Source organism: Ranitomeya variabilis, chromosome 5 (assembly GCF_051348905.1).
Source record: "Ranitomeya variabilis isolate aRanVar5 chromosome 5, aRanVar5.hap1, whole genome shotgun sequence".
NCBI classification, from domain to species: Eukaryota; Metazoa; Chordata; class Amphibia; order Anura; family Dendrobatidae; genus Ranitomeya; species Ranitomeya variabilis.
In genome coordinates this window covers 274,458,349-274,473,198 of record NC_135236.1, presented here as the reverse complement: position 1 = coordinate 274,473,198, position 14,850 = coordinate 274,458,349, and the positions used below count along the sequence as shown (strand labels likewise).

The 14,850-nt window shown below is 46.7% G+C and overlaps 1 protein-coding gene across 2 annotated transcripts in view; it reads left to right on the top strand.

The window, feature by feature from the left end:
• The window catches only part of IMPDH1 (inosine monophosphate dehydrogenase 1), a 233,617-nt gene that overhangs the window by 153,003 nt on the left and 65,764 nt on the right, over positions 1-14,850 (top strand). The window lies entirely within an intron of this gene.

Below are 14,850 nucleotides of genomic sequence, written 5' to 3'. Positions count from 1 at the left end.
AAGATCATATATCAATGCCAATAGATGAAGAGGAAATTTCATAATTTGCTCTGATTTGTCAAAAAATTTTCTTGGAGGTTTAAGAAGAGTTTTCCAGGCCTGTATTATAGCCTTGAAAACGGGATGAGATGATTCCTTTTGCGGTTTGTGAAATAAGAAACTGAAAAAAGTATCTTGTGCTCAATTAAGATTATTAATGTCACTTTCGATTTGGAACCATGCTGGGTATAGTTTTTTATCAAACCACTGTTGGCTTTGTTTTACCAGGGAAGCCAGATAATAAGCATGGACATTTGGGAGGCCAGCCCCGCCATTACGTTTGTGTTTGCACAATAAATCTGAAGACAACTTGGCTCGCTTACCGCCCCATATGAATGAGTTTATCATAGTTTGAAGTTTATGAATAAATTGGTAGGGGAAGGTCACTGGGAGAGTTCTAAAAAGATAAAGCATCTTGGGTAGAATGATTGTTTTGATAGTCATTGTTCTCCCGAATAAAGAAAGTTCCAATTGAGCAAATTGAGAGATGTCAAGAGAAATTGTTTTAAAAATGTTATCAGCGTTAGTTTTTATTATATTTTGTAGTCTGTTTGATAAGATTATTCCTAAATACACTACTTTGTCGCCCTCCCCAGCTAGATTTATCCGATCCCTCAATTCTGCAACATGTGATTCATTCATATTAAAAGTTAAATATTTAGATTTATGTGGATTTATCTTAAAATATGATATCTTGGAGAATGTGTCTAACTCTGAAGAGAGAGCTTCAATCGAGGCTGCTGGATTAAGTAGTGTAAGAAAAATATCATCTGCATACATGCTAATTTTAAATTGATGGGATTGGATCTCAATTCCAAGAATATCTATATTGGATCTGATTCTCTCCGCCAAAGGTTCCATTGCAAGGACAAACAGCAGGGGTGACAAAGGACACCCTTGACGTGTGCCATTGGAAATGCTGAACGAATCTGACATGAAATTATTGGAGTAGATCCTGGCACTTGGTCCCGAATACAGAGCAAAGATAGTGGACATAAATTTAGAATCAAACCCAAACTTTTCAAGTGTCGCTCTCAAATAAGACCAGCAGTTTATCCTGTCAAAAGCCTTTTCAGCATCTAAGGTTAGAAAGGCTGCTTTTGAATTTGAATTTTGAATAATGTTGATTAGATTGATCACCCTCCGGGTCCCGTCTGATGCTTGGCGTCCATCAGTGAATCCCATCTGGTCATCTACCAGCAAACGTGGGAGAATATTTTTTAATCGATCCGCCAAAATCTTGGAATACATTTTTGTATCACTATTTATTAGTGAGATTGGATGTAGTCTCGCATCTTCTCAGGATCCCCCCAGTTTTGGGAATCATAATGATAACTGCTTCTTGCATCTCTTTAGGAAAGAAATCCTGAGAGGAGGCAAGAGCAAAAATAGAAGCTAAGTGCGGGAAGATGTTTTATGCACATCAGAATAGTGAATACTCACGGGAAGAATTAAGACATCTCAAAATGTCATAGAGTTCATTTTGAATCAACCACTTTTTTAAAACTGGCGCCTTGTAACGGACTAGAGAGGAGGAATCAATAATGCTATCAGGCACAATGTTAAAGTCTCCTATCCATATGATATCTCCTATTTTAATTTTATTCACTTTTTTATGTAGATTATTTAAAAAGGAAATGTGATTTGTGTTTGGAGCATATACATTCACCACTGTACAAGGTTTGTTGTTTAAATAACAAGTAAGGATATGGAACTTGCCCAAATGTTCTGTCACCTCATCAACAAGTTGGAATGGGACATTGCTACTTATTAAAGTGACGACACCCCCTTTTTTAGACGAATGTAGCGATTTAAAGATATGTGGACATTTTTTGTGCTGAAAAGTTGGATGATTGTCTTGCACTAATTTCACCTCCTGTAGACATACAATATTGGCACAAGAACGAATAATCTCTTTCCAAATGGTAAATCTTTTATTAGGGCTGTTGATGCCTCTAACATTATAAGAAAGGATTTAAATTATTAATTATGAATGAAACAAAACTGAGCGACAAAAATAAATACAACAAAACTGGTGGTTGGCCTATCTAAAACTAGCCAAAATACACTGTCAGGACTAACATTTTGATTACCTTTTGAGCATTACTGCCCTTTTCCAAGATGGCGTCTTTGGTCTCATGTGCACTGTGTCTTCCTGCTATATAACTCCACCCCAGCCTTTAGTCTGTGCTAGAGTATTCTGCCTTGCATCCAGCTCCTGATGACTCCCTGGCTTTGCACCTGCACCTGCTCCTGTGAACCTGTGTGGAGATCCTGCTACTCAGATCTGAGTTTCTGCTGCATACATCGGTTTCCAGTAATCCTCCATCTGTCTGCTTGTGTTTGTTTCCATCTGCATTTGCTGGACATGTAAGCTGTTGCTGCTCTGCTTAAACCTGAGACTTTTACCCAGGCCTCCCTGGTTGTGCTAAGATATTATTTGAACTGCCTTATAAGCATATCTATCTGTGTTTGGTGACGTCACCGCTGTGCTCTGCTTTCCGGCCGGCCGGCGCTTACACAGTGCAGAGAAGCACAGCGCCGGGGGACAGACAACGGAATGTAAGTATGTAGTGTTTGGGGTTTTTTTACGTTTACGCTGGTAACCAGGGTAAACATCGGGTTACTAAGCGCGGCCCTGCGCTTAGTAACCCGATGTTTACCCTGGTTACCCGGGGACTTCGGCATCGCTCCAGCGCCGTGATTGCAACGTGTGACCGCAGTCTACGACGCTGGAGCGATAATCATACGATCGCTGCGACGTCACGGATCGTGCCGTCGTAGCGATCAAAATGGCACTGTGTGACAGTACCCTTAGTGGTCAATTTAGGTCGAAATGTCTTGCATTCATTTGTGAAAATATCAGAATTTAAACCCTAGTTCCTCATCCTGTACAAAGTAATTTATATATAACATTTCCCATATGTCCAACTAACATCAGCATCATTTTTGAAACATGGCAAAAAAAACTAGGAAGTTAGAAAGGTTAAAAGTTTATCAGCAATTCCTAATTTTTCTAACAAAATTTACAAAACATTTTTTTTAAGGGACGACATCATGTTTGCAGTGACTATAAGGGGCCTATGGCCACATTCACATGTACAGTATTTCACCTCAGTATGTTTTTGTCAAAACCAGGAGTGTATGAAGAATCCAGAAATGGAGTACATGTTTCTATTAGGGTACAGTGCCTTGCAATAGTATTCGGCCCCCTGGAACTTTTCAACCTTTTCCCACATATCATGCTTCAAACATAAAAATACCAAATGTAAATTTTTGGTGAAGAATCAACAAGTGGAACACAACAGTGAAGTTGAACGAAATTTATTGGTTATTTTCAATTTTTGTGGAAATTCAAAACTGAAAAGTGGGGCGTGCAATATTATTCGGCCCCTTTAGGCCATGTTCACACAGTGCGTTTTTTACCGCGGAACCGCGGCGGTTTTGCCGCTGCGGTTCCGCAGCTGTTTTCCATGCAGGGTACAGTACACTGTACCCTATGGAAAACAGGACACACTGTGCACATGGTCCGGAAATTTAAAAAAAAAAGCCGCGCTGAATAGCTCCCGGAAAAAAGAAGGAGCATGTCAATTCTTCTTCCTGAACCGCAGTGGTTCTGCACCCATAGACCTCCATTGTGAGGTCAAAATCGCAGTAAAACACGCAGATCAAAAATATATCTGCGGGTTTTACTGCGGTTTGATGTGCAGAACCGCAGCTGCAGGAAGTGCGGGGAAGCCGGCGGAAGTGCGGGGCCGGAAGTGCGTGGGCGGAGTGTCGTTCCTGAAGACTGTCATCATGGAGGCATACCGTCGCATGGGGATCGATGTCGGGCGTCTGATTGATCTGGTATGTCTGTGTGTCCCCATGCGACGATAGTGCCTCCATTGTGCCAAGTCGCCGTATGGGACTACTACTCCCATCCGGTATTAGGATGGGAGAGTTGTCCCTGTGTCCAGCGACTTAGCACAATGGTAAAGTTACACAAAACACACACAATACACATACATGACACACAGTACATACAACACATAACACAGAGTATATACTCACCAACAGCACACTTGTAGGCGAAGCCCTCGATCCTCCAGGAAAAAATCACAAAATAAAAAATCAAATCCATACTCCCTGTCCGCAGAATCCATAAAACGAGTGTCCCACGCCGATCGGCTGCTCTCCGGCGATACACTGCCAGGAGCTAAGCTCCTAGCAGTGTATCGCGTACTGTTCCGGAGTTCAATGACTCCAGCGTCTCGGTTAACGGCAGTACAGCTGCGTTGAACTTTCCCACGCAGCACTGCCGTTAAGCGAGAGAGCCGGGGTCAATGACCGCCGGTTAACTCGCTCGCGCATGCGCAGTGACACACCGACAGGAACTATGGCTCCTGGTAGTGTGTTGCTGCAGCCGTGGAGAGCAGACATATCTCTGGATGTGTCTGTTCTCCATGGAAAATCTTCGTGGGATACGTGGCACTTAAATACGTGACACGTGTCACTTATACGTGATACGTGTCACTTAAATACGTGACACGTGTCACTTAAATACGTGGCACGTGTCACTTATACGTGATACGTGGCACTGAAATACGTGGCACGTGGCACTGAAATACGTGGCACTGAAATACGTGGCACTTAAATTGTGGCACGTGGCACTGAAATACGTGGCACTGAAATACGTGGCACTGAAATACGTGGCACGTGGCACTGAAATACGTGGCACGTGGCACTGAAATACGTGGCACTGAAATACGTGGCACGTGGCACTGAAATACGTGGCACGTGGCACTGAAATACGTGGCACTGAAATACGTGGCACGTGGCACTGAAATACGTGGCACGTGGCACTGAAATACGTGGCACTTAGGCTATGTTCACATTTGCGTTGTGCGCCGCAGCGTCGGCGCCGCAACACACAACGCAAAGTAAAACGCAGCAAAACGCATGCACAACGCTGCGTTTTGCACCGCATGCGTCCTTTTTTTGATTGATTTTGGACGCAGCAAAAATGCAACTTGCTGCGTCCTCTGCGCCCGGATGCGTGCGCTGCAGTGACGCATGCGGCGCAAAACGCGGAGCGCTGTCATTCAAAACACGTCCACTCATTTTGGTGTTTAGTCCCAAAATGGAGGATGGAAGAAGAAAAGGGTTGGACAAGGAAATGACATCATTTCTTTTTTTTTTCCCCCCCCCCACTGCAGTAAACTTTATTTCTGTCAAACACAGACAATCTGCAGACAAAACTGCATCAAAAAACGCACTAAAAAACGCACTAAAAAACGCACCAAAAAACGCACCAAAAAACGCACCTGCGTTTGCTGCAGAGACCTGCAGTTTCAGTCAGGAAAAAAAAAGGATGGAAATCCTGAACGTGTGAACATAGCCTTAGGCTGCTTTCACACTAGCGTCGGTACGAGCCCGTCGCAGTGCGTCGGGCCGACGTACCGACGCATGCTGTGAAATAAATGCCCGACGTGGGCAGCGGAAGCAGTCTTACGACGCTTCCGCTGCCCCATTGTAAGGTCCAGGGAGGAGGGGGCGGAGTTTCGGCCGCACATGCGCGGTCGAAAATGGCAGACTTGACGCACAAAAAAACTTTTTTTGTGCCGACGGTTCGCCAAAACACGTGTGGCAATACGTTGCAATGCATCAGTAATGTAAGTCTATGGGGAAAAAACGCATCCTGCAGACAACTTTGCAGGATGCGTTTTTTCTCCTGAACGAGGCATTACGACATATTGCAAACGACGCTAGTGTGAAAGTAGCCATACTTTCAGTGCAGCAAACTCACTCCAGAAGGTCATTATGGATCTCTGAATGATCCAATGTTGTCCTAAATGCCTAATGATGTCCTAAATTCCTAGAATGAGGAATTTAGGACCTGAAAATTACGTCACGGCTTGTGATTGGTCGCTGAGCGGTCACGTGGGCCGCCGCGACCAATCACAAGCTGTGACGTCATCGAAAGGTCTTTCAAGCGCCATTCTTAGGAACGGAAGATGCCGGTTACCAGCGGCGATGTCCAGGCTGCGTCGGAGAGGTGAGTATATCAATATTTTTTATTTTAATTCTTTATTTTACACTTAAATGTGGATTCCGATACCGATTTCCGATATCGCAAACATATCGGAACTCGGTATCGGAATTCCGATACCAGATTCAGAAGATCGCCGACCTCATGGCCGACCCCACACAGGGGTCGGGTCGGGTTGGGTTTCATGAAACCCGACTTTGCCAAAAGTCGGCGACTTCTGAAAATGGCCGACCCGTTTCGCTCAACCCTAGTCTTCACCTTGAGATTCCTATCTGGTTATTAGGGAAGCAGGATCCTGCAATGATGGGCGCTTTTAAAAACCATCCTCCTCTCCGGTGTTCCAAAATTGCAGTCTCCTTCGGTGTTCTGTCTTCAGACTAACCAGCCCCTTTGATCTTAGATAAGCGATGTATCTGTATTGATGGTCGGCGTGGAAGCAGGTGCCTGAAGCGCTCCTGGATCTATAATCTTGCTGAAGCAGGAGCTTGCCGCAGTAAGGCTAGGGTCACATTGCGTTCTGTGACCGCGTTTAACGGACTACGTTACACCGCGGCATAACGCGGTGTAACGTAGTCCGTTAACGCCGCCATTGCCTGTAATGGCGAATGCATCGCTAGCGCACGCCCACATTGGGCGTGCGCTAGCGATGTGCCGTCATTTGAGTGACGGACCGTGAACGCTGCTTGCAGCGCTCGCGGCCCGTTCCTCGCTAGCGCAGATCAGGGATCTGCGCTAGCGGGATCGGCTAACGCGATCCTAAACGGACTGCCCTAACGCCATTTGACCCTAGCCTAAGTCAAATGGAGCAGCCGGAACTACTTTCTACCTCAGGTGAGAATGCTGTTAAGGCTACTTTCACACTAGCGTTGGAAACTGCACGTCGCAATGCGTCGTTGTGGAGAAAAAACGCATCCTGCAAAGTTGCCCGCAGGATGCGTTTTTCCCCATAGACTTTTATTAGCGACGCATTGCGATGCAGTGCCACACGTCGCAACCGTCGTGCGACGGTTGCGTCGTGTTTTGGCGTACCGCCGCCACAAAAAAAATTACATGTAACTTTTTTTGTGCGTCGAGACCGCCATTTTCGACCGCGCATGCGCGGCCGAAACTCCGTCCCCTCCTCCCGGACCTTACAATGGGGCAGCGGAAGCATTGTAAGACTGCTTCCGCTGCCCACGTCGGGCATTTTTTTCACAGTATGAGTCAGTACGTTAGGCCGACGCAGCGCGACGGCCCCGTACCGACGCTAGTGTGAAAGCAGCCTAAGCTGTGCGGTATTCCAGCCGGGTTTTACTGGTAAATCTCGGTTGTGCCACCTCTAATCTTTCAGATATATGTGTCAAAATGACAGGATGATAAATCCAAGTTGTCCACTGAGTGAAAACTAGGTGCACTGGTCATCAATTTAATGATATCCTGCAGTCAAAAATATATGAAGTGGGTATTCCTCCGCCTTTACACAGCAGGGAAGAATGCAGCTTCAGTGCACAAGAGACCCAAATAAAAAGAAATCCCAGCATTATGGGCACTCAAATGACCAGGGATATCTGTCCAATTGGCTCTTAGGTGGAAAATGCAAGCACTGACCTTACTGTAAAGTTGAATCCTGGTGTGAAAAAAAAACATAGGTAAAGGTATCCCTCCGCTTTTCACAATGTCGTCTCCGGTTTTACCTTCTACATTCTATGAAGTAAAATTTATTGATTGAAAGCGTTTTTTGACAGTAAAATGTTCCAATTCTGTTGTAGAGGGATAATAACTCAATAAAAGTTATAAATGTCTCTTGTGGATTTTTTTTTGTCGCTTTTTGGGTTCTTTAGTGGGAGCTCAGAGCTCTTACATCCTACATCGCCAGAGCTCAGGCCACGCCCCCCTTCCTTGCTTTTCCTCGTGTTTTTGGCATGCTACATTTGTCTCTTGCGCATGCTGATAAAGTTTAGGGTTGGGGAAAAAAGTCCTATTCTACAGAATCAGGTTTTGGCACAAAAAAAAAGCAGCAAAACCTGCATTTTTGGTACGTTTTTTTTTTCAATGGGTGTAAAATGCTGAAAGAAGTGACATGCTCCATTGTACAAAAAATCATGCAAATGACAAAATCCTGATGACAAAAAAAAAAAGCTGTGTGCATGAGACTTCTGAAATCTCAGACTTTGCGGGTACTGTAAAACGCAGCTGAAAACTAGCATTAAAAAAACCGCTGTATTATGGCCCCTCTTCATCAAAACAATGACAGAGTTCTCGTGTAAATCGCTGTGAAAAGTCACAAAGGTTTTGCCCAGTGCCAAGTAGTCTAAAAACGTTGTGACTATTTGCATTTCCTGTCAGTTTTACCCAGCTCTGTCAAAAGGAGTATCACAGTGTATATTGCCGGCATTATAGCTGGGATTTCACATCTCATTTCAACTATCTGGAGAAAATCTACAGCCTAACGGATGCTGCAATTTATGCGGCCTATACTAAAAGCAGACTCTGAGGTAAATAAACAGCGTTTCTGCAATATCTGCCCTTGTGGCTGTTGCGTAGGGCATGTCCCATACAGACTTACCCCGACAAACCCACATGTCGAACCAGAGAGCCCTAAAGCTGTTCGCTAGAAAAAAAAGATTCAGATAAATGGAGCCAATTTTTTGTTGCAGCAATTCTGCAATAAAATCTGCAATGTGAGAATTCACCCTACAGCCATGTCCACATGGTTTGGAATCACAACATATTTTCTGTCCTGGTGTAAAATCCACTTTCTATTACAGTACCAGTATTTTGGATGTACCATAAATATACAAATCTCAGATATACTCTCCTGGAATAATCTGCCTGTGACGGTGTGCTGGGGAAGCCGGCCTCACTGTGAGGAGCCGGGGCAGTGCATCTGCTGACACAGAGTATATACACCCTGTATACTGCTCCATACTGACCGGTGTGCTGGGGAAGCCGGCCTCACTGTGAGGAGCCGAGGCAGTGCATCTGCTGACACATATATATGTAACATATACACCCTGTATACTGCTCCATACTGACTGGTGTGCTGGGGAAGCCGGCCTCACTGTGAGGAGCCGGGGCAGTGCATCTGCTGACACAGAGTATATACACCCTGTATACTGCTCCATACTGACCGGTGTGCTGGGGAAGCCGGCCTCACTGTGAGGAGCCGAGGCAGTGCATCTGCTGACACATATATATGTAACATATACACCCTGTATACTGCTCCATACTGACTGGTGTGCTGGGGAAGCCGGCCTCACTGAGGAGCCGGGGAAGTGCATCTGCTGACACAGAGTATATACACCCTGTATACTGCTCCATACTGACCGGTGTGCTGGGGAAGCCGGCCTCACTGTGAGGAGCCGGGGCAGTGCATCTGCTGACACAGAGTATATACACCCTGTATACTGCTCCATACTGACTGGCATGCTGGGGAAGCCAGCCTCACTGAGGAGCCGGGGCAGTGCATCTGCTGACACATATATATGTAATATATACACCCTGTATACTGCTCCATACTGACTGGTGTGCTGGGGAAGCCGGCCTCACTGTGAGGAGCCGGGGAAGTGCATCTGCTGACACAGAGTATATACACCCTGTATACTGCTCCATACTGACTGGTGTGCTGGGGAAGCCGGCCTCACTGTGAGGAGCCGGGGAAGTGCATCTGCTGACACAGAGTATATACACCCTGTATACTGCTCCATACTGACCGGTGTGCTGGGGAAGCCAGCCTCACTGTGAGGAGCCGGGGAAGTGCATCTGCTGACACAGAGTATATACACCCTGTATACTGCTCCATACTGACCGGTGTGCTGGGGAAGCCGGCCTCACTGTGAGGAGCCGGGGCAGTGCATCTGCTGACACAGAGTATATACACCCTGTATACTGCTCCATACTGACCGGTGTGCTGGAGAAGCCGGCCTCACTGTGAGGAGCCGAGGCAGTGCATCTGCTGACACATATATATGTAACATATACACCCTGTATACTGCTCCATACTGACCGGTGTGCTGGGGAAGCCGGCCTCACTGTGAGGAGCCAGGGAAGTGCATCTGCTGACACAGAGTATATACAACCTGTATACTGCTCCATACTGACCGGTGTGCTGGGGAAGCCGGCCTCACTGTGAGGAGCCGGGGAAGTGCATCTGCTGACACAGAGTATATACACCCTGTATACTGCTCCATACTGACTGGTGTGCTGGGGAAGCCGGCCTCACTGTGAGGAGCTGGGCAGTGCATCTGCTGACACAGAATATATACACCCTGTATACTGCTCCATACTCACCGGTGTGCTGGGGAAGCCGGCCTCACTGTGAGGAGCCAGGGAAGTGCATCTGCTGACAGAGTATATACACCCTGTATACTGACCGGTGTGCTGGGGAAGCCAGCCTCACTGTGAGGAGCCGGGGAAGTGCATCTGCTGACACAGAGTATATACAACCTGTATACTGCTCCATACTGACTGGTGTGCTGGGGAAGCCAACCTCACTGTGAGTAGCCGGGCAGTGCACTGCTGACACAGAATACACGGTGTGCAGAATTATTAGGCAAGTTGTATTTTAGAGGATTATTTTTATTATTGATCAACAACTATGTTCTCAATCAACCCAAAAGACTCAAATATCAAAGCTTAATATTTTTGGAAGTTGGAGTGTTTTTTTTTAGATTTGGCTATATTAGGAGGATATCTGTTTGTGCAGGTAACTATTACTGTGCAGAATTATTAGGCAACTTAATAAAAACCAAATATATATAAAAATTAGTGACCAATATAGCCACCTTTCTTTATGATGACACTCAACAGCCATCCATCCATAGATTCTGTCAGTTGCTTGATCTGTTTACGACCAACATTGCGTGCAGCAGCCACCACCGCCTCCCAGACACTGTTCCGAGAGGTGTACTGTGGCGCCCCAGGGTCCTGGTCGTCACAGTAGCATTGCTTTCTTCACGGGGAGAGTGATGTTACGCTTGAAGGCAAGAAGGGATAACTGGAACCAGGTACCACAAACATGCAACACATTCATACTCCAGGCCACCAGGGGGAGCTTTTGATCCTACTTGCTAGGTGACTCTCTCTCTCTCTCTATATATAAATATATAACACTGGTAGTCTGTAGGGAAAGTTAGTTCCGGACACAGTTAGTTCCTGACAGAGCTCCAGTGAGTGAGTTCTTGCCAGGAAACAAACTGGATCAGTCTGAGGCAGAGAAGAAGGTTTTACGGAGCTGTGTAGCAGCAGTGCAGCAGTTCCTGGAAAGAGACATTCAGAAAGCTGAATACATTGCAGAGAGCGTGCAGGAGAGCAAAGCGCAGGAGAAGATATCAGGGGGAGATCAGCCCCGAGCAGGCGGCCTCCTTCTGAGGCGCAGAAATCGATAGCCGGAACACCCGAGGATCGTAAGGCTCTCCACGACTTACATCAGAGACCAGCAGGACAGCTGAACTCCAAGTTACCTGTCCGACGTAACACCCAGGAGGCACGGTGGCACCCCTCAGAGGCCAGGGCGTGCTAGAGTCCCTATAAACCGCCTCAAGCCACCAGTCATACGGGTTATGTCTTATCCTACCCGGGGGACAGAGAGATAACATATGTGAGGACCTTATGTGAAGCTTTAAGCAATAAGGGACTACACCACCACGGCGCTAGAGGAAGGCTTTTAATTTCCACCTGGGTAAGGGGACTCCTAACTTGCCTTCAAGCCGGCCGGACCCTGGCTGCCCTGTGATCTGGTGCTCTGGTCTGCGGATGCTGAAGTTTTCAGTAAACCAAGGTAAGGAGACTGCAACGTTGTGTCCTCGTTTTTTACTGCACTCCTCACCATCTTCCATCTACACCATGGGAGCCCTGGGGATACACTTCACCTGTGGGAAGTTATACTATCTAGCTGCCATAACATCACCCCAGAGGACCCCTTATAGCAGCTTCGGTCCCCACTGACCGAATACCACAGGTGGCGTCATGAACACAAACTTTATTCCCTTTAAAGACCTTTCCCGTTAACGTTGATGCCCAGGGCCAGGGACCGGGTCGCAACCGTGACATCCCCCTGTGAACCGCAGGACCCGGTACCGAGTATCCCATGGCCCTGTGGGCGCATCACGTACTGTTTTTCCTCCGTGTAGATCTCACATTTTATGAGGGACCACAGGTTCTCTATGGGGTTCAGATCAGGTGAACATGGGGGCTATGTCATTATTTTTTCTTCTTTGAGACCTTTACTGGCCAGCCACGCTGTGGAGTAGTTGGAGGCATGTGATGGAGCATTGTCCTGCATGAAAATCATGTTTTTCTTGAATGATACCAACTTCTTTCTGTACCACTGCTTAAAGAAGTTGTCTTTCAGAAACTGGCAGTAGGTCTGGGAGTTGAGCTTCACTCCATCCTCAACCCGAAAAGGTCCCACAAGTTCATCTTTGATGATACCAGCCCATACCAGTACCCCACCTCCACCTTGATGGCGTCTGAGTCGGAGTGGAGCTCTCTGCCCTTTACTGATCCAGCCTCTGGCCCATCAAGAGTCACTCTCATTTCATCAGCCCATAAAACCTTTGAAAAGTCAGTCTTAAGATATTTCTTGGCCCAGTCTTGACGTTTTATCTTATGTTTCTTGCTCAAAGGTGGTCGTTTTTCAGCCTTCCTGTCACGGGAGACCTAGGCAGGAAAGAGCTAATAACCCGGGCCCCTGCGATTTCCCTCAGACTAGGGAAACCCTGACTGACCCTCTTCCAGAGTTTACACTGATGGTGTGCATGTCTGGGCCTCCACCCTCGCCCTACCTCCTGTTTCAACCCTAGGCTGAAACTACCTCCCACCACCCAGTGAAGACCACACTCCAATTCCCACAGTTAGCACAGACAAGGATAACGGAAAAATAAGCACCACGCCCCAGTCACTCAGGAATACACTATAAATGCAAAGGGCAAAACAAATACAAATATAGGAAGGAGCAAATAAGACAAAGGGAAATACACCACCAGCAACGATATTCCAACTACTAGCTCACCACTCCAGACCGAGATAACAACGCACAAGACAGAAGCTATAATCGGCGACGCCCAATGTTCAGAACTATTTAAAGGCAGTGGGCATGGCCCAGCTTCCAATCCGAGCACCAGGTAAATTAACCCCGGACCAGCTAGATAAAATCTAGCCGACGCCAATGAGCGCATAGTGGTCAAAAGCGGAATTACCGCTGTCTGTCGAACGACATGGTCTGAACAGCGTCCGACATGACACTTCCTTACCTTGGCCATGTCCGTGAGTATCGCACGCCTTGTGCTTTTTGTTACTCCAGTAACGTTGCAGCTCTGAAATATGGCAAAACTGGTGGCAAATGGCATCTTCACACTTGATTTTCCTCAATTCATGGGCAGTTATTTTGCGCCTTTTTTGCCCAACATGCTTCTTGGGACCCTGTTGGCTTTTTGCCATGAAACGCTTGATTGTTCGGTGATCACGCTTCAAATGTTTGGCAATTTTAAGACTGCTGCACCCCTCTGCAAGACATCTCACAATTTTGGACTTTTCAGAGCCCATCAAACCTCTCTTCTGACCCATTTTGCCAAAGGAAAGGAAGTTGCCTAATAATTAAGCACACCTTATATAGGGTGTTGATGTCATTAGACAACACCCCTCCTCATTACAGAGATGCACATCACCTGATTTACTTAATTGGTAGTTGGCTTTCAAGCCTGAACAGCTTGGAGTAGGACAACATGTATAAAAAGTATCATGTGATCGAAATACAACTTGCCTAATAATTCTGCACACAGAACATATATTCCCTGTATACTGCTCCATACTGACCGATGTGCTCTGGAAGCCTCACTGTGAGGAGCCAGGCAGTGCACTGCTGACACATCTACTATATAATTGTCTAAGGGGTACTTCCGTCTGTCTGTCTCGGATATTCATTGGTCGCGGCCTGTGTCTGTCACGGAAATCCAACTCGCTGATTGGTCGTGGCAAAACAGCCACGACCAATCAGCGACGGGCACAGTCCGGCGCCAAAATGGCCGCTCCTTCCTCCCCGCAGTCAGTGCCCGCTCCATTATCCCCTCCAGTCAGTGCTCACACAGGGTTAATGGCAGCACTAATAGACAGCGTTATGCCGCGATGTAACGCACTCAATTAACGCTGCTATTAACCCTGTGTGACCAAATTTTTACTATTGATGCAGCCTATGCAACATCAATAGTAAAAAGATCTGTTAAAAAAAATAAAAAATCATTATATACTCACCTTCTGCCGCCTTTCCCGCTCCTCGCGACGCTCCGGTGACCGCTCCATGCAAGCGGCAGGTTCCGGTGCTAAGGATGGTATGTGACAAGGACCTGCCATGACGTCACGGTCATGTGACCGCGACGTCATCACAGGTCCGGAGAGAAGGACCTGCCATGACGTCATGGTCATGTGACCGCGACGTCATGACAGGTCCTGCGCTCATACCAACCCTGGAACCGGAAGCTGCCGCGTGCACCGCACACAGGGCCAGGACTTCAAGGGGCCTTCGGAAGGTGAGTATATGTTTATTTTTTATTTTAAGTCTGTATACTACGTGGCTCTGTGCTGTATACTCTGTCGCTGTGCAATATACTACGTGGCTGGGCAATAGGCTTCGTGGCTGGCAATATACTACATGGCTGGGCAATATGCTACGTGGCTGGGCAATATACTATGTGGCTGGGCAATATACTATGTGACTGGGCAATATACTATGTGGCTGGGCAATATACTATGTGGCTGGGCAATATACTATGTGGCTGGGCAATATACTATGTGACTGGGCAATA